The following is a 22287-nucleotide window of genomic DNA, read 5'->3' on the forward strand; positions in this document are numbered from 1 at the left end:
CCTGTGGGTTCTGTCTCATAAAAATTTAGTTAGAGTCATAATTTTAAGGTTATTGAATATTTTGGAGAGAGCCCCTAAGAGAGGCTATACTTTTGCCCATCTTGGCTCTATCCCCCAAGTGATACTAAAGAAAATAAAAATGTCAAAGAGCTATTCTAGGTCGAGCAAAAAAGAACTTCATACTAAAGATAGCAAATTTTGTGGATATGGATTAATTTTTAAGATACCTCTAGGATGGTAAGATTCCAAATAACTACAAAAATGTGGTTATTAATATTGGAAAAAAGTGAGATATTGATTGCCATTGACCCATAAATCAACATTTTTAATTTTGATAAAGCCTTCATTAAAATCATTTTCACACATATACAGAATATCCTTTGGAAAATGCTATCTACATCAAGAGAAAGAACAATGGAGTCCGAATGCAGATCAAAGCATACTATTTTCACTTTTTTAAAATCTCTTTTTCTCTATCATGATTTTTCCCTTTGGCTCTGAGTCTACTTTCACAACATGACTAATATAGAATCATGTTTAACTTGATTATACATGTATAACCTGTATCAGATTACTTGCTATCTTGGGGAGAGGTAAAGGAGAGAGAAACATTTGGAACTCAGAATTTTATAAAAATGAATAATGAAAACTATCTTTAAATGTAATTAAAATTAAAAAACTGAAAAGGAAAATAAAATTTAAAAGAATATCTCTGAAGAAAGTTGGGGAAGAGAACTTGTGAGACTCTCACAAATTAAATTCCAATACAGACCAATTCTTTCTGAATAGATAGAATTAACTGAAAGATATAAAAAAAAAAATTCCATTGTGCTTTGATAGAGTAAAACATTATTTTAAAAGTTCTTTTATAAAACAAAGCAAGAAAAACTGTCTACAAATGCATATATTCAAATCATAAAAGATTCTTTGAGAGATGCAATCACAAAAAACAATAGCATATTTTTTAGCTATGTTTGCTACATCTTGGAGAATGTTCTATGCAAAGTCCAATCTGGAAGAAAAGATTTGGCGTTAAATGGTTTTCAATATATACTTATCTACAGATATTTCATTGATTATATCAAGCACTAGAACATGAAAACTTCATAAATGAGCTACAAAACATCTCAAACATGTTCACTATAGTTATCCATACATAGAGGGAAAAATCAAGTTGATGAATAATGACTATTATACAAACTATGATATGCCTTTGTATGCACAACCATAGAATTGATACATCAGTATACTGATCTTGCAAGGTCACTGCAAATGGACAATGAGCAGGATCCATAATTAAAAAGGAGTTGCAGTTTAAGATGAGTAGAATGCTTTCAATAACTGCAAGCATATCCATGACATTAAAATTTATAATAATAGGATATTTTAAGACACTGTGAAATAAGCAGTCTTCCACTATTGTGGTATGACTTAAAGTCATGGAATATGATATACCCCAAGGAAGGATAAGTACTAGCAACTGTCACATATTACCATTGATGAAAAGTGAATAAGAAGGGTGGCACAGAGATTTATGCTTGAAAAAGAGGTGGATCATGTATCAAGAGTGACAAATAAATTAAACTCATCTCTACTTAATGTCAGGAGAATTAGTGGAAAATTTGTCATATATTAAATATCTCCTTTATTGAGTAATTATGAATGGACAAATGCAAGACTTGCACAAAAAAAGAAGTAACAAAGTTCTGACAGGCTACTTTGTTGAACAGAATGCCTGAATTAATGAGTTCATAAATTTATTTAAGTTTGTAGTTGCTTGGGGGGGCCTAGAATTTCAAACTTATGAGTCTATTTTTAACATTTTTTAAGCGGTTCACACTGAAGGAGTTAAGGCAACCTGATAGGAAAGCTTGCTGTGCCTGTTACTTTAAACATGGGCTTTCTTCTTCTCAGGATGGAAAATATCAGTGTCATGTGGTGTGGCAGTTACTATGGTAACGATACTTCTACTTTTTACTTAATAACAGTGTGAACTGGCTTTTAAATCTGAACAACAAGTTGGCCTGCTGGAGAGTAAATTGCTTCCTCACCAGGGCTAAGTTCCATTATGCCTACCCTTTCTTTTCATTCTCCACCACCAGATACACATATGAACTTTATTTTATGAGTACTTATGTGTTCTACTTGAGGAGGGGGTGGGTTTGAAGATGTAGCACAGTAGAGGACATAAAATATGGAGAAACTAGTTAAGTGAGAAGAAAGGGGAGGATTTTATATTTTTTTTTGTACAATAAAAGAATTAGAAAAATGACATGATATAAATCTATGCCTTATCTAAATTTTATATGCTGCTGGCTTTCTCCACTGATTCTAAACATTTAACTAATAGTCCCTACTTAATATCCATAAAATATTATGGATATGTATTGGGGTTGGGTAGATGTAGGAACATTTTAATTTATAATGAAATGTTAGGGGGGGAAATATTTCCATGGAATGGAAAAGGCAGCAAGAATAGTGAACTTTCCCCTTAAGGAAATTTCAGTATTCCAGGAAAATACCCCTTTAACTACACCATGATAATGTTGAAGAAATACTTTGTTTTATACTTTATGGAGCTCAAATTCAAATTATTCAGAACTTAACATGATTAATTCATTAGATAAAATAATCATCAGATCATTCATTCTTTATTCAATATTCATTTACTGAAGACCCTATGTTCAAGATACAGTATTATGCTAGGAGGTGGAAAGGCTTAGACAAAAAATAAAAATAGTTTCTGTTCTCAAGAACCCTGTGCAATACAAGGGACATATAAATACGCAAGTGTATGTTAAGAAATTGCCAAACAGGTGTGGCTAGGTGGTGTAGTGGATGAAACACCAGCCCTGGAGTCAAGAATACCTGAGTTCAAGTCGAGCCTCAGACACTTAATAATTACTGAGTTGTGTGGCCTTGGGCAAGCCATTTAACCCCAACTGCCTTGCAAAAAAAAAAAAAAAAAGAAATTGCCAATCACAATGATAATTCATATGATACTTTTAGGTTTTTTATGTTTCTCTTACTTCATTCTCACAATAATACTGTGAGGTTTGACTTTTCCTCTTTCCATTTTAGAGAAATTGATTAACTGATTTTCCACAACAAAGGTCTTCCTAACTCCTAGTCCAGCATTCCATTTCAAATATTGAGTCTAGTAATATAGACCATGGTCTCTTTGTGTATAAGAATATTTGTTGGATGGAAATGTGACTTGTGCAAGGTCACACAGTTTCCTTTGTTTGTATAATGTGAATAAAAATGTCTGACTCCCAGTATTGTTGTGAGGATAAAATGAAACAATATCCAGAAAGTACTTTGCAAATTTTAAAGTGCAATAAGAATACTCATTATCAGCTATATTTATTTTGGAAACAGAATTCATATTCAGACCATCTTGATTTGTCTTTTACTCTATGCTTTACATCATGCTACATATATAGATAGATAGATACATAGATGCATAGATAAATAATTCATGATCACTCAGAGAGAAAAAGATAATTAAAAGCATTAAGAATCAACTTTGCTTGTAGGAAGTCTTCAGAGAAAAGACAGCATTTTATTTTAGAGGTAATGAGGAGCCACTGGAAGTGAGTGACATAGTTAGATGCAGGCTTTAGACAATTTTCTTGACGGATATGGAAGATGAATGGGAAAGAAAAGAGATCAAGTGTGGCAGCTAGGTGGTGCAGTGGATAAAGCACTGGTCTTGGAGTCAGGAGTACCTGGGTTCAAATCTGGTCTCAGACACTTAATAATTACCTAGCTGTGTAGCCTTGGGCAAGCCACTTAACCCCATTTGCCTAGCAAAAAAAAAAAAAGAAAGAAAAGAGATCAAGAACAGGGGCATCATTTAAAGATAGTATGATATTACAGGTCAATAGGTGAAATGGTACTGTACTAAGATGATGCTTATTTGGACAGAGAAAAGGGAATAGATATGAGAGATGTGGAAAAAAAATGAAAGTTTCTAAGAACTAAAATAGTATCTTTGAGAAATCTGTCTGCATATGTAGAGTCATAATGTTAGAATATGCCTCAGAATGTTGACTGTTAGAAGGGACCTCAGAGGTCATCTAGTTCAATCCTTATCCAAAACAGGAAGTTTATGCTTAACACTGCTAAAAAGGGGTTATCTAGCCTCCTTCTAAATGCATTTATTAATAGGAATTCCTCTCCCCTTGATATTGAGATAGAAATTGTTAGAAAGTCCTGGTGAGTTTTAGTGATCAAAATTCTTTCCAGGTATTTTTAGTTATTTGGAAAGGAAAAGATCAAACACTGATCTTACTATTGGCCAGACATTGTACCAAACACTTTTACAGATATGATTAAATCTTTTTTGGTAAAATACTATGAATTCACTCTACTTGTGTATAACAAATATTAAAATGTTTGAAGACAGTTATCTGGCACACCCTAAGTTTTCCCTTATCCACACTATATTTTCAACTCTTTATTTTTAATGTTTGCATCAGGAATACAGAGGCTGACAAGGGGGAAAAAAGACAAAATTCAATGGGAATAATACATCAGGACTCAAAGAATCCAATGTTCTGGACTGCTGTTTGCCTTCTTATTACAACTCATTTAGGTTCTTATTAACAGTACTACAAATGTGAATTGTCACATTGATGAAATCCTGAGATGGCAGATCATGCAAATAGCAGGCACAAATTTTATAGTGATAGAAAAGGGGTAGCCCTGATTGCTATAAGCAAAGTCATAGAAGCCAAACCTCACCAGTGAGCCAGACAATGTCTTTGCAGGTGTGTGTTTATTCATATGAATCAGCATCTGTACGGGATCTCTTGGAACATACTGCTAATCCTTTCCTCTGATTATACTGGTTGTTATTTTCTAGAGCTTAATGTGATTTCTCAGTGCTCCTAGTCCTATTAATAATCAACTGAGTTCATTTAATTCTCCCAGTCCTACCTTTATATGTAGCACATTCAGCCTTACATCATAACTAATTATATGTTATCTATCTCTTGTCTATCCCCAACATTCATTAGATTGAAGCTTCTTTAATATTTATATCATCTTCCTATATCTTGCTTCACACATTGCCTTTCAAGTTCTAGATTGATCATCCAGTCATCTACATAGGCCTTATCTCCAACTGCTTACTGCCATTTCTCTACTGGTGACTGAGTATATACAAACTAGATCACTATAATTAATAAAATATCATATCATATCTTGCATATAACATTTTATGTGATAAGACATGACATATGGGGATAAAAAGAAAGTCAAAAGTCATACTTCCTCTGAAGTAGGTTACATTTTAATAAAGGACACAAAAAGAAAATAATTATTCATAAGAAAATATATAGATTAAATATAGATAGAGATGACATACAAATAGAAAGACTAGAAACTGGGAAAGTAAAATATCTGACAATTTCTCCCAAAGCATAATATGTTACCTTGAGAAGTGGTAGGTTTCAGTTCATTGGAGCTACCTAAGCAGAAACTAGATAATCTCTTGTAGGTATGTAGAATGGAAATTCCTTTCAGATAAAGAGTAGAAGATATGACAACTGACAATTTTCCAAATCTTAAATTCTATAACTAGTGTTTTTTTTCCAGTTATGCTATTTGCTACCTGCATGGTTTTGGGCAAGTCAATTACTCTCTTTGGTCTACAGTACTCTCATCTGCTAAAAGAGGGTGTTTAATGCCCAAAGGGCAAAAAAATGTGCATATCCTTTGACCCAGTAATACCACTACTGGATCTATACCCTGAAGAGAAGATGAAAAAGGGGAAAACCAGCACTTGTACAAAAATATTCATAGCAGCCCTGTTTGTGGTGGCAAAGAACTGGAAATCAAGTAAATGTTGTTCAATTGGGGAATGGCTTAACAAACCGTAGTATATGTATGTCATGGAACACTATTGTTTTATTAGAAACCGGGAGGGACAGAAATTCAGGGAAATCTGGAGGTAATTGCATGAATTGATGTTGAGTGAGATGAACAGAACCAGAAAAACACTGTACATCCTAACAGCAACATGGGGGTGATGGACTTGCTCATTCTATCAGTGCAACAATCAGGGACAATTTGGGGCTGCCTACATTGGAGAATACCATCTGTATCCAGAGAAAGAATTGTGGAGTTTGAACAAGGACCAAGGACTATTACCTTTAATTTAGAAAAAAAAAACTGATATCTTATTGTCTGATCTTGCTATCTCTTATACTTTGTTTCCTCCTTAAGGATATGATTTCTCTCTCATCACACTCAATTTGGATCAATGTATACCATGGAAACAATGTAAAGACTGGCAAATTGCCTTCTGTGGAGGGTGGGGGGAGGGAAGTAAGATGGGGGAAAACTATAAAACTCAAAATAAATAAAATCTTTAAAAAATAAAAAAAATAAAAAATAAATTTAAAAAGAGGGAGTTTAACTAGATGCCTGCTAAGGTCCCTCCTCTGTGTCAATCTTTGATCCTAATGATTTTATTATCTTAACTGAACTGAATTTAAGTGATCTTAAATAAACTGAAGTGAAGTGAACCAAACTGAACTCAGTTGAATTCAGTTTGAAACACCCAGGAAATAGGTTGGATCATTATGATGGGTTTTTTTTTAACATATAAATAAACCTTGACTTGAGTGGCTAGATGGCTTATCTCTATTCACACATCAAATTAAGTTAAAAAAATGGAGAAATATAATCCAAATATCCTGATTTCAATGCTTTTGCATAGTGATGCCACTGAAGGAATTTAGTATCATTTCTCCCTTTTTAAAGATAATTAAAGGTAATTCATAGAAACACAATATTAATGATCATCCACTAGTGGATGCTTATATTTTGTAAACTAACTACAGAGACTAAGAATGTGGTATACCTGTTGTAGTTGGAGTAGGAAGGATAACCTCAGGTAAGAAGGGCAAGATCACTTCAATTTAGGAATGAGTCAGAGATCTTGAATACTATCAAAAGAATTTTTCTGTGGGGGTCACAAAGTAAACAGAGTAGGAGTAAGGCATGATGGGACAGAGAAATGATTCACCTAAGGAACTATGTGGGTGAATTTCTAATTTAATTATGTTCAACAAATAATATATTTTTATTGAAATTTACTTTTTCTTATATTTTATATTCCAGTCTCCCTCCCTCTTCTCTCTCTGCACTGGAGAAGGCATCATTTGACAGACAGACAAACAGACACATAAAGATAGACAGAAAGATAAATAGACAAAAAACAATTTATATCTGTCTGTCTATAATTTTCACTAGCTAAAACCTGACTTCTTTATGACTGAATCAAAAATTCAGGTTGCTGTAACCATTGAGGGTAAAGAAATTGGTCAGATAAGTTGATATCTGTTAAAGATATGTTAGGAATGTCAGTTAAAGAATGTCACTGGGACGAAAATTTCGATGAATAGCAAGTCTTTTTTGGAACTTCTTTCAGGTCTTGAAGTTAAGATATAATCAGTAAATTCTTGACTGTTTTCTAAACTGTGTTGCCTGTAGAGACTGATATCCTCTTCTCTGTCATAGTTTGGACTTAACTTTTCTTTCTCCTTATACTTATCACTGATTAAGAATTGTTTCTTTCTTGCTAAACACTCTAAGTTCCTGTTCTGCCTCTGTCTGTTACTCTCAGATTGTATCTGTCTGTTTAAAAATCTACTATGTGGTTTAGTTCTACCTTATAGCTCAAAGGTCAAGATCCTTTCAAATCTCCATGAGTGCTGAAAGGGTATAATTCTAGAACTCCAATCTGTTCTAAATACTTTATTACACTTCAGTGATCCAACTACAAATGGTTTCTGGGCAGTCTAAATTCAGTGCTCTTGGTTATGATTCTAACCACTGATAAAAATAAGCTCCAGCAGGTCTCTCTGATTTTTAAAATAATTTTTCAATTTTTCTACTTCAACAATGGCTTAGAATGTTAGTTAGAAAGGACTTTAGGGATCATCCACTGGAATCCATTTACTTTACAAATGAGGAAATTGGGAGTCCAGAGAAGTTAAGTGATTGGTCTCAAGTCACACAGAGCATAAGTCACAAAACCAGGATGTGAACCAGGATTTCTGACTACAAATCTAGTAATCTTTACAATATATCACATTGAAGAATTAAAGTGACCAGAAAAGGGTCACTTTGGCAAATTTCAGTGTAATTAATGAGTTTTATCAAAGGGATTTTTTTTCTTGCAAAATATTTTTAACAAATCATTTTTCACTTTGTATAGGATCCATGAGCATCCAAATACCTTTTTTAGTCTTGGTTATATAGGTAAAATGACTCAATGACAAGGCAACATCCAATAAAAACATAATCTCTGATTGAATTGCCAAAATAATGAATGATTTTTGGATTTTCTTTGCCAATTCCTATCCCATTCATTTACTGAGTTTGTCTTTTTAAATAGTAAGTTTAGGAATAATTTATTATTCATCATTGCATGATTTCAAGACATGGGTTCTTTTTTATTTCCTTGTTTAAGGTTCATATTTGTCCCCCACCCCTTCAAGTTTTTCATTTTCTTTTCACAGATAGTATTGGTTTTATTGAATAGCATCTCATTTATAAAGTTTTCCTTAGAACAAACTTAAGAGGTAGGCATTTGACAGATGGGTTGATGTTACCAAAAAAAAAATAACATTGCCAAACAATCAGTCTATAAGGGATAAACTTGTTTAAAGCTAGCTTGGATGACCCTTAGAAAGCAGACATTGTCTGCAGCTTGCACAAGATTTGATGACTTTCAAGCCCTGGTAGAAACTACCAGAGTTCCCACTCCTCTGAAAAAAAAAAACTTTAAAGAATGCAAGGGTTATCTACATGCCATGAAAAAGCACCAGAATCAGGCATGGTTTTGAAGAATGTGTTGTTTTTGTTAGTCCTTCATTTTTCAAAAGGACTAGTTTTATTATGGTTAGGATCTTGACTGTACCTGAACTGAATTTAAGTAAGGCAATTGGAAGTCTTCACAAGCTTAGATTAGACATTACCCTAACTTAAATTTGGATTTGAGGACTGTTGATTTCCCTCAGTTTGATTTAGTCTGTCTTCCAAGATATTAGTAATGGATTGTAGCCACTGAGCATGCTACAGCTTCTTGGATTAACATGTACTCTGAAAGACTACTTATTGTTGAAGTGGATAGAGCACTGACCTTGGAGTCAGAAGAACCTGAGTTTAAATCCAGCTTCAGGCACTTGACCTATGTGCCCGTGGGCAAGTCACTAGAATGTAATTGCCTCCCATCTAGAATCATTTCTGATTTTCCTGATTAATATCTGGCAACTGGATCCAGATGTCTCCAAAGAGGAAAGTGTTTCCAGTGACTTAGCACAGCATCTCCCTTATTAAAATGCAATTCATGTGCTTGACATGGCATCACATCCCCTGAAGTATGGTCTTCTTTTTTAAAAGGACAAACATCATCAAATTATCATAACATCACATTGATAAAGTCACAAATCCTTGGATATGGTGAGAATTTTAGTGATTATATCCCATAAGTCACAAAATGGTTCATACACTTTACGTCAGTGATAATACTATTAGGTATTATTACTCAGTAAGTTCAAAGATAGAGGGAAAGGATAAACATTAAAGTAGTAATATAAACATTAAAGTAGTAATTTTTGATGTAACAACCAACCAGGGAAAAAATAAGTATTGTTCATTTGAGGAATGACTGAACAAATTGAATGATAGAATTTTATTAAATTTATGAGAAAAGAAGGATATAAGTGATTTGAAGAAATATGGAGAAACATGTATGAAATCTTTAGTAAAGTTAGCAGATACAGGAGGAAAAAGAAAAAAAAATGATAAACTTCTATGATAGGGGCAGTTAGGTAGTACAGAGGATAGAGTACTATCCCTAAAGTCAGGAGGATCTTAGTTCAAATCTGACCCCAGAATCTCAGACACTTAATAATTACCTAGTTGTGTGACCTTGGACAAGTCTCTTAACTCATTAACTTGCAAAAACAAATATAAAAACCAAAAATACCTTACATGAATACCACAATAATAAGGCAAGAGGAAACAACTCTCTGAAAGACCATAGAATTCTGACCATAATAGCTACAAATCACATTTAAAGGTAATTCATCCATTTGCAAACTTTTAAGCTCCACATTTTTCTAATACCCTTCTTTCTCTCCCTCCTCCCTATGGCAAAAGCTGTGTATAATTGTGTTTAATATATTTCCATATTAGTCATGTTGTAAAAGAGAAATTAGAACTGAAAAGAAAAAAAAAACAAGAAAGAAAGAAAAACATAAAAGACATTTGAAAAAGTGAACATAGTATACTTGCTCTGCATTCAGACTCTATAATTTTTTTCTGGATGAGGATATCAATTTTTTTTTAGGTTTTTGCAAGGCAAATGGGGTTAAGTGACTTGCCCAAGGCCACAAAGCTAGGTAATTATTAAGTGTCTGACACCGGATTTGAACCCAGGTACTCCTGACTCCAGGGCTGGTGCTTTATCCACTGTGCCACCTAGCCGCCCCATGCCACCTAGCTACCCCGCATATCATTTTCCATAACATATTCAGGGCTGTCTTTGATCACTAAGCTGTTGAGAGGAGTTACATTAGTGACAGTTGACCCATCTCACATTCTTACTATTAATGTGTACAATGTTCTCCTTGTTCTGCTCACTTCGATCAGCATCAGTTCATTTAAGGTTTTCTAGGCTTTTCTGAACACTGCTCACTCATTATTTCTTACAGAATAATAATACACCATAACATTTTTATAAAATAACTGGTTCAGCCCTCCCCAATTGATGGACAATTTTCAATTCTTTGCAAAAATATTTTTGAACTTGTGGTTCTCTTCTTTTTTTATGATCCCTTTGGAATACAATCTTAAAATGATATTGTTGGATTAAAGGGTATGCATGGTTGTATTGCCTTTTGATCATAGCTCCAAATTGTTCTCCAGAAAGATTGGATAAGTTTGTTGTGGTTCATATCCAAAAATATTGAGGTTTGGCATGGGTTGTCTGATAGAGAATTCACAAGACAAAGCTCTCTCCCAGACAAGTAGGCATTATTTTGGTCATTGTGATGACACTGTGGGCTGAGAGTTAGGAGATACTCTGGCAAAGAGGGATCTGACATGTTATCATTTATACAGGGAAATAAAGAAAAAGAGAGAAAATGATCTGAGATGAATAATGAAGCCCATTTCAGTGTGTTTGGATGACAGAAGTTGATGTCACCAAAGGATAATTAAAAGGAATAGAACCTATAATTAAGTTATAATCATGCTTCTTAAGGAGAGCTTTTGGTACCAAATCAGACCCCAGATATTGATAATAGGTATTTAAATCTCTAAGCAGACACAAAGGATGGCCTCAAACAGATCTGGGCAACCAGAGGACAAAAAGACCTTGAGTAAAAGCAGAAGCAACAGAGTCTATAATTAAGTCATAGCTACAATTTCTGGTTCTAGCAAGAATATAGGTAGGACATTCAGACAAGATCTGAATGCTGCAGAAGAAGTTCATTAATCGAGACATTCCCAGCAAGTTTACAACTCCACCAAAAATGCATTAGTGTCCCAATTTTCCCATATCCTCTTCAAAATTAATCAATTTACTTTTTAATCATCTCAGTCAGTCTTAAAGATGGGAAGCAGTATCTCCATTGTTTTGATTTACATTTCTCTAATCAATGATGATTTAGAACATTTCTTCAAATGTCTATGGATAATTTTAATTTCTTATCCTGAAAAGTGCTCGCATATATCCTTTGACCACTTAACATTTTAAAAATTTTATTTATTTATTTTCATCAATATGCACATGTAAATTTTTAAGATACAAAATTTCCTTCCACCTTCCCTTCCCACTCCACCCCCCTTGATGCTGGGGAAAGAAGAAGAGAATGATGAAAGCAGAACTTGGGTGGAGATGTTTTTGACAACCCCACTCTTGAAATGTAAGTTGACTAGAAGTAGAGAATTGTGATTCTAACAGAAACAATAGTAATCTAAAAAGCTGCTTGGGTGGAGCCCCCCCCCCCCCCCATTCTTGATGTACCATTGATTCTTTGTTTAATGTAAAATTTGTAAAATTTGTATCCTTATCTCCTTAGACTTTATGTAATTCCTGGTCTAATAAGAGAAAAGAAGTTCAGCTTTTGCCCTCTGGATTAGAGGCAAGACCTAAAAACCTAAGCTGGAATCCAGGGCCCCAGTCTTTTCTACCAACCAGTCTCTCTAGCTTTCTTTCCTCTCTCCCTAGCCCTTCCTAGCCATTCCTATGTCTTTCAATCTTTTCAATAAATTTCTGTTTTATTTCCACCCTTGCTTTCCTGAGTCTGAATAATGATTCCTCATAGGCAGAACTGAACTCAGCTATACCCTCCCCTCAGCAGCTGACAATCAGGTTAGCATTGTACATATATATATTTTGATAGACAGTTTTACAGGTTAGTAATTTTTGATATGAGGAATTAGGATTGAAAGAAAGAAATACAGAAGAGATAATTTTATAGAGTTTATCAGATTCAAAAGGGTTGGGATTTTATTTTGTTGAGTGTTGTTTCTTCTGTTTTTCTTCCTCTGGATGTTGACAATATAGTCCATAACCAGTCTAATACCTAGGGCACACAGTGCTTAAGAGGAGCTGCTTACATCAGGGTTGTTGATCTCACAATGTTGCTGTAAATGTGCACATTGTTCTCTAGGTTCTACTCCCTTCACTCACATCAGATCCTGTAAGTCATTCCATGCCTCTCTAGAGTTTGATCATTTATGGTTTCTTATAGAACAATAGTATTCCATAGTATGCATGTACCTTAACTTATTTAAGCATTCCACAAATTATGGGCATCCCCTCAATTTCCAATTCTTTGCCACTACAAAAAGATCTGTTAAGGATATTTTGGAATATGTAGGACTTTTCCTTCAGGGTTCTGGTTAAAAACAGAAACAATTGCTATTTGCATTTACCATTACAATTCACCTTCAAATTACATTGTTACCAGGTTGCTTGGGGCAGTGAGGTGGGTATGTGACTTGCTCCAAATTCCAATTGACTATCAACAAATTAAGGCCCAAACAATGTGTAAATGGACTTAGCCTGGGGTTCTGCACTATTTGTGAGCTACCTTGAGACTGACCCCTAAACTCTTTTTCATCAAGGAGGGGTTCAAAGTGGAGAGAAAGGGATAACAAATGAAGTATTTTCTCTTGTAGGTTCCGTGGCAGAATGATTCATACAAGTTCTATCAAGTATAACAATTCTCAAGCTGAAACATTATTTTTCCAATCAAAATGCTATGAGCAGTGGATTTAAAGAGTTATGAAACCCAGGAGTATTGAGGTATCACTACATCTACATATATATATATATATATATATATATATATATATATATATATATATATATATGTATATGTATTTATATATGTATATCTTTCTATATAATTATATCTGTGCATCTATATCTATTTATATATCTACATATATATGTACAGATATGTAGATATATTGATAGAAAATATATATATATATTAAAAAGGCTAAATTCATTGTTCACCATACCTTTTTGAAATCTAACTAGAAGACAAAAAAGTATGTAGATTTATGCACAAGTGAGATAAAAATAAATATGACTGAAAACAAAGTAGTTAAATAGACGATTCAATGACAAGAAGTAGAAAGAACAAGGAGGAGAGAGTTAATGCTATTATGAGCAACTAGCAATACTCTAGAAGCAATGGTAGGTATAAAAACTAATAAAGCTATGCTATGTACATAAGAAAAGACATAGGGCATTGAGAGAAGTGACCTTAGAGTTAGAAAGACCTGGATTCAAATTCTAATTCTGAAACATACTAATTAAAAATAAGGTATATCCTCTGATATCAGTGCCTCTGATAATCCTCTAAGACTCTTTGTGGTATCTCCAAATTGGCAAATAGTTTATCTCATGAAGAACTCCCTTACATGAGAGGTACCACAGGTCTAGATCATTACAAAAAGATAAAAAAATACAAAGTATTATGATATCCAATGAGCAAACCCTGTTGTTGACTGGGAAAATTGGGGAAATTTTCCTAAAGAAGGAAATTTTTGAGCTGAGCTTTGCAGAATAAGTAGTTTTACAATGCTTTATTCACTGATGCTAATTGGCAATTCAACTTCAAATTGCATTGTTACCAAGTTGCTTGGAGCACTGAGAGGGATATATGACCTACTCCAAATTCCAAAGAATATATGCATCATGACATGGGTCTTCCTTACAACAATCTAATACTCTATCATGTTAGGCTGCTGCAATGACCCTTGAACATGTACCATTTTTGAACTGTGCTATGACAGTTAAAAAGATTTGAGAGAATTTCTGGGAAATTTAATCATTTTATTTAGAGGGCTCTCACATTATTCATAAAAGGATAGTCATTTTGAAGAATGGGAATTATGGACACAGAAAAACTTTGTATTCTTTTATATTGGAAAGATTTTTGTGATTTTTTTCTGTACCGTTAAAATGTTTTTCCCTTTCTGTATTGGCTTTTATAGACCCTATTTCTAACAACAGACACCACAATGTCCTTGGGAATCCTAAGACACTCTGAACTATACTATATATATGTATATAATATATATATATATATATATATACAATTATAGATAGATAGAGATCTCTGTGTGTATATATATATATATGTATCTGTATCGACATCTACATCTACATTTACCTGTACAGCTATATCTATATCTATATCTATTTATCTATCTATCTATCTGTCTATCTATCTATCTATCTATCTATCTATCTATCTATCTATCAATCTATTTGACCTGGATCCCACACATTTGCCTATGGGGCAGGTCAATTAAGAATGCACAGTATATATTGCCTTAAACCCATGCTACATCAGCTGTTAACCACTCTTTAAGTGCTATCCCTTTCCAGATGGGTATTTAAAGAGAGCCTGTGCCTGTTTCACACTCTTACCACTTTCCCAAGGGACCTGATCAGGCAGCTCGATGTCTGGTTTTCTACTGTGCATTTTTTTCCAGGTGACTCTATATGAAAATATTCTTAACCCTCTAAAAGATGCTAAACTTTTCTCTTTCATTTATCTATTATTTCTTTGCTATAATTTTAATAAATTCATCCTTTTTTACACTTGTCACCTGAGGTCAGATTGTTTTGTTATTTCTTCATCAAGAAAAACTCTAAATTCCAGACTAGGTTAGCTGTCTTTCTCAGGATAAAGAAATCTGGTGATGAGGTCAAAGTTCATAGTTCATAGAGTACTTGAGTCACTCTTCTTGTTGTGGGGGATTTGGGGATCATAGAACATAGACTGAGAGGCTTTGAATAGTGAATGAATTCCCTTACATCCCTGGAATTAAAAACTGCTCAGGATTTGTTATAGAAGGTTTACAGTGTACAGATTAAAAACTTTTCTCCTGTTAGAAAGCAACAGTCACTTTGAGGATAGAATTGAATTACAAAAGGCTAGCTGAGGTGAAGGGGGGAGGGGGGGAGAGAGAGAGAGAGAGAGAGAGAGAGAGAGAGAGAGAGAGAGAGAGACAAAAATAGAGACAGAGAGACAGAATGACAGAGAGAGACAAGACAGGGTCATAAGAGCTGGCTAAATCTGGCCACATGGCATAGGGGGCCCATGGTTTTCTAGAGGGCCTAGTCTAGGAGTACATGGCCTAGGAAAGAGGGAGAGAGAGAGAGAGATAGCCATCCTAGCAAAGCTAAGGAGAGAAAGGGCCCAGACTTTCTTTCCTGGACTTAAATGCACTTCTAAAGTGGGCTGGACAAAGGGTGGTACTTGACGTGTGGTCTAGACCCTGACTCAGGTATTCTCCAATAGGCAAATTGCATGCTGGTCCTTCATTCCCCAAGGTACATGACCTCTAAGTCCAACATGTCATTTCCTATCATACCAGCATAAACTTGACCCATCAATGACTTAGGTCAGGTAGCTGGAAACCAGAAGCTGGAGGCTGAATGAGGAGATGGTACAAATTTTACATTTACCAATGAAACAGTAGAAACCATATAAAGGATTACAAAATTTGTTTCTATATTTCCTACATTCATAATTCCCTGCATCGAATTGATCAGATATTATTGTTTGTCCTTGCTCTCAAAGAACACCAAGACTTGGGGGAAGGTGATGTAATAACTTGCAAGTAAATTAAATTTAAGTGAAGGAGGGCTAAACAATGTCATCATTCTCCTCCTCCAGTGTCATCCAAATTCATTGGTCATATATAGATCATGATAACAAGATGGCCATGGATATTGTGGTTTATTTAATAGGTCAATAGTTTTCTTACTTTCAATTTTATTAATTTATCATTTCATTTTCATAATTCTCAATTTAGTATTTAACTAGAGATTTTAAATTTATTCTTTTTCAAGGTCTTCAGTTTTCATATCCAGTTCATCAATATCCTTTTTCTCTATTTTAACCATATCAGCATATAGTGATATAATATTTCCCCAAATCTCTGCTTTGGTTTTATCCCTCAAGTTTTAGTAAGATGTCTCTTTGAAGTCATTGTCTTGGATTACATTGGTGATTATTTCCAAAGTTTATTATTTGATCCACTCATTATTTAAAATTAGGTTTAAATTCCAATTAATTTTTAGTTTATTTTTCCGTGAAACTTTATTTCATATAATTTTATTGCATCATTATTCAAAAAGGATACATTTAATGTTTCTGCCTTTCTGGATTTGATTGTCCTAGTACATGATCAATTTTTGAGTAGGAGACATATACTTCAGAGAAAAAGGTACATTCCTTACTAACTTCATTCAAATTTCTCCAGAGAGCTATCATATTTAAGCTTTCTAAAATTCTATTCATCTTCTTAACTTCCTTCAAAGTTTATTTTGTGATTATATTTATCTTGTTCTGAGAGAGGTTGAAGTCCTCCACAGAATAGTTTTGCTATTTATATTTCCCTATAACTCATTTTGCTTCTCCTCAAAGAATTTGGATATTATAAGATTTGATATATATTTCTTTAATATTGATATTAGGTAATTATATATGGTAGCTTTTGAGGAAATATAGTTTCCTTTATTGAGATATATTTTTGTTTCTTGAAAACAATATTATAGTATTTGGGTATTTTATTCACTCTGCTAGAGACTTCCATTTAATGGGAGAGTTCATTCCATTCACATTTATACTTATGATTACTAACTCTTAATTTCCCTCTATGCAACTTCCCTATTTGTCCTTTTTCACCTTTTCCCTTATTCCTCCTCAGCAATGTCTTGTTTCTGATTGCTGTCTCTCTTTCTTTCTAAAAACCTTTTTCCCTTTTCTTCTCCCTTTCCCCTTCTACTTTTCTTTTTAACTTTTTCTTTTGCCCTCCATTTTATCAGACCTTTCTTTCACTTTCTTTTCTCTTCCCTACCTGAACTTCATGTAGGATAGAATAAATTTTTAATCTCAAATGGGAATTATGTTATTCCCTATTTGGGCTTATTCTGCTGAGAGTAAGATTTACTCAGTGCTCACAACCTCCCTTCTTTCCCTCTACCTGTGGTGTTCCTTATCTTCTAATGCCTTGCCCTCCAGCATAATACTCTTTTTCATATCTTAAGAAAAATTCTCCAGGTCCAGATTGATTCACAGGAAAATTCTATCAACCATTCAAAGAATAATTAATTCAAATTCTATATAAACTATTTGAACAAATAGATAAAGAGGGGGTTCTGCCAAAATCCTTCTATGACTCCAATATGGTTCGGAACCTAAACAGGAAAAATAAAAACAGAGAAAGAAAATTATAGATCAATTTCTCTAATGAATATTAATACAAAAATTTCAAATTAAAATATTAGCTAAGAGATTACAGCAAGTTTTCACTAGCAAAATACACTATGATCAGGTCCGAATGATACCAGGAATGAAGGATTGGTTTAATATTAGGAAAACTATCCACGTAATTGATCATATCAATAATAAAACTAACAGATATCATATGATTATTTCAATAGATGCAAAAAAAGCTTTCGAAAAAAAATTTGGCACCCAGTCCTATTTAAACATTAGAGTGCATAGGAATATATGAAATTTTCCTCAAAACAATAAGCCGTATCAATCTAAAGTCATCAAAAAGCATATGTAATGGGGCTAAGGTAGAAGTATTCCCAATAAGATTACTGATGAAACCAAGATGCCAATTATCACCACTATTATTCAATAATGAATTAGAAATATCAGCTTTAACAATAACAGGAAAAAATCATTTGAAGCAATTAGAACAATGAAGAAACAGAACTCTTATTCTTTGCAAATCATATGAAGGTATATTTAGAAAACCCTTGACAATCAATTTAAAATTCTCTTGAAACAATTTGAAGCTTTAATAAAGGTGTAGAAAATAAAATAAACCCACATAAATCACCAACATGTCTATTTATTACCACAAAGCACAACAACATAAAATACTTAGGAGTCTACCTTCCAAGACAAACTAAGTGAAGACAAGTATCAAACACTTTTAAACTAAATAATATCAGATCTAAATAAATGGGCAAATGCTAATTTCTCATTAGTAGGCTGAATAAAATGACAATTCTACCCAAATTAAATTACTTATTCAGTGCCATAGCAATCAAACTACTGAAAACTAAATTTATTGAGCTATTAAAAATAGTAACAATTCATCTGAGGAAATAAAAAATTCCAGAATATCAAGGGAATTAATGGGAAAAAAACTCAATGGATGGTGGACTAACCATACTCATTCTAAAATAATATTATAAAAGAAGCAATCATCAAAACTGTTTGGTATTGGCTAAGAAATAGATTGAAGGATCAAAGAAACAATAGTAAATTATTATAGTAATTTGCTATTTTTTTTATAAATTCCATCTTCCAGGATGGGAACTCACTCTTTGATAAAAACTGCTAGGAAAACTAGAAGATAGAATGGTAGAAACCAGGCATAGAACAACATTTCATAACCTATAACAAGTTAAGGTCTTGGATAGATTCAGAATTTAGACATAAAAGGAAATATTGTAAAAGTTAGGAGAGCAAAAAATCTTCTGTGAGATCTCTGGGAAAGTGGAGCAGTTATGACTAAAGAAGAGATAAAGAACTTCATTAACTGCAAAATGGATAATTTTGAATGCATTAAATTGAAAAGTTTTTTACATATAAAGCCAATTAAGAAAAGATTGGAAGAAATGCAGTTTAAAAAAAAAGAATGCAGTAAGTTGGGGAACAATATTTACAGTTACTGCTTCTGATAATGGACTCTTTTTAAAAATATACCAATAACTGAGTTAAACTTAAAAAAAATATACAAGTCATTCTCCAATTACTAAATGAACAGGCAGTTCTCACATGAAGAAAGTAAAGCTATCCTAAATTTTCTTCTAAATCATCATTGATTAGAGAAATGCAAAATGAACAACTTTGAGGTGCCTCCTTAACCATATCAAATAGACCAATATGATAATAAAGAGAAATGATGAATATTGGAGAGGATGGGGCATAATTGGTACACTAAGACAGTGATGATGGAGTTGTAAATTAATCCAGCCTTTTTGGAGAACAATTTGTCCTTACTGTCCTTATTGCCAAAGGACAATAAAACTGTATAAACACTTTGATCCAGCAAAACTATTACTAGGTTTGTATCCCAAAGAGATCACAAAAAAAGTAAAAACAAACCCACAAGTGCAAAAAATATTTATACTTGTATTTTTGTAGTAGCAAAGAATTGAAATTGTAAGCAATGCCCATCAATTGGAGAACAAATTGTGGTATATGTATATGATGGAATACTATTGTTCTATAAGAAATCATGAGGAATGGTACTTCAGTAAAAACTGGAAAGACTTCCATGAACTGATGCTCTGTGAAGTTAGTAGACCTGGGAGAACACTGTACACATTAACAACAATGTGTGATGATTGGCTATGATGGACCTGCTCATCTCAGCAGTACAATAATAATATCACTTCTAAAGGACTAGTGATCCACATCTAGAGAATGGACTATGGAGTCTGAATGTAACCCAAAGCTTACTATTTTCAATTTATAAAATTTGTTTTATGCATTAAGTTTTTTTCTCTTTTTCATGGTTTTCCTTTTTTGATGTGATTCTTCTTTCACAAAATGATTAATATAGATATATGTTTAACTTATTTATATGTGGATAATCTATGTGAGAATGCTTTCTTTCAGGGGGAGAGGGGAGGGGTAGGAAGGAGAGAGAAAACAATAAAACTTAACACTTTACAAAAAGATAATTGCTGAAAACTGTCTGCATGTAGTTGAAAAAAAATAATAAAAGATAAAAAGAAAGGAAAAGGGGTGGGTAGACCAGGGGAGAAAGAGAGAGAGAGAGAGAGAGAGAGAGAGAGAGAGAGAGAGAGAGAGAGAGAGAGAGGAGTCGTCAAGTATGATTATTGGAAATATTAAGAGTTAATTTTGACAAATTTATGAAGAGAGAAAAAATGAGAAAGATCTTTGCAAAAATTTCCTGTGAAAGCAAACTAATTAAAATCAGATATTTTTGAAAAACTTTGCTGCCTTGCCATGTAAAAATCATGAAGTCACATTATGGGTTTTAGAATATTTCTTACATTGCCAAGAATCTAATTTAAAAAGCAAAACTAAATGAAATAAAACACTGTGACTTTAAAGACTTGGAGCAAATGACAAACATCTCACAACAACTCAGAGCTTTTAAAAGCATCTGCCAACCTCTGCATAAATTAATTCTACTCAAAGAGAAAAGGTTGTTTTCTTGACCTTGTCTCTGAATCCAAAAATCTTCAAATATTTTGGGGGCATATTTGGCAGTTGAGTGATACTGACTAATTCTAGTATTTATCCCAAAGTTCCTTTATTTCCTTCCTGAAGCATTTTTTTTCTTTTTTTCTTGGGGGGGAGAGGGGTTTGGGCATTAAGTAATTCACTGAACCAACTTTTAACCACTAGATGACATTGATAACTCTATCAGAAAAGGAACTTGACCTGAGAACACCATGATAATTTCTACATATATAAGCAAGAAGTGCTGTGTAAATGATAAACTCTTTATGATTGTTGACCCTTCATAGACCACTTTTTATGTATAAGGCCCTGGTCTAAGTACCTTACAATTATTATTATTTTATTTATTCCTCATAATAATCTCTTTTTTAAGGTTTTTGCAAGGCAATGGGGTTAAGTGGCTTGCCCAAAGCCACACAGCTTGGCAATTATTAATTATCTGAGGCCGGATTTGAACCTGACTCCAGAGCCAGTGCTCTATCCACTGTGCAACCTTGCCACGCCCCATAATAATCTTTTGAGATAGTTAATATGATTATTCACATTTTACAAATAAGGAAATTGAGACAAAGAAAGCCTTAGTGATTTTCTAATGGCCAAATGGTAAGTTTCTGAGAATAGATTGGAACTCAGATGACTATCTTCCTTTATAAGTAGGCATTAATTTTTTTTTTCTAGAGATATTTGGATGATTGGATCTACCCAACTAAAATGTAGATTTGAGTCTCCATTCACTGTTGAAACTCTGCCTTTAATAAATGATAGATTTAGAGTCTTTCTTTAACTTGGTGTATTGAATCTACTTTTAGTCACTCAACTTTGGCACAATGGAATTGACTCTCCATAGAAATAGAAAAAGTATTTGGATATCATAAGAGACTTTTACTTTTCATATATTATTAATCTGTTGTTGTTATTCAGTCATTTTCAAGTCTATTTGATTCTTTCTGACTTCATTTGTGGTTTTCTTGGCAAACATGCTATATTTGTGAGCCATTTCCTTCTCCAACTGAAATTCTAGATGAGACAATTAAGGCAGAGTGGGTTAAGTGATTTACCCAGTGTCACACAGCTATTAAGGGTATAAGGTCAGATTTGAACTCAGGAAGGTGAGTCTTCCTGATGTTAAGCCTGGCACTCTATCCATATGTTAACTAGCTGTCAAGAAAATCAATAGATAAATATCATACCAAACTAGGTCAAAGGCTAAAATATATACTAAAAATCCTGCAAATCTGCTGATTTCCTAAAATCAGAAAATTTATTAGATATGTGAGAAAGTTGGACCCAAGATTCTAACAAATACTCTAAGTCTTATTTCTCATTAGATCGTAAGTTATAGGATGGCAGATATTATCCTGTTTTATTTTTTTAGTTTTTGCAAGGCAACAGGGTTAAGTGGCTTGCCCAAGGCCACACAGCTAGGTAATTATTCAGTGTCTGAGGCTGGATTTGAACTCAGGTACTCCTGATTCCAGGGCCA

The sequence above is a fragment of the Macrotis lagotis genome, chromosome 7, assembly GCF_037893015.1.
Source record: "Macrotis lagotis isolate mMagLag1 chromosome 7, bilby.v1.9.chrom.fasta, whole genome shotgun sequence".
NCBI classification, from domain to species: Eukaryota; Metazoa; Chordata; class Mammalia; order Peramelemorphia; family Peramelidae; genus Macrotis; species Macrotis lagotis.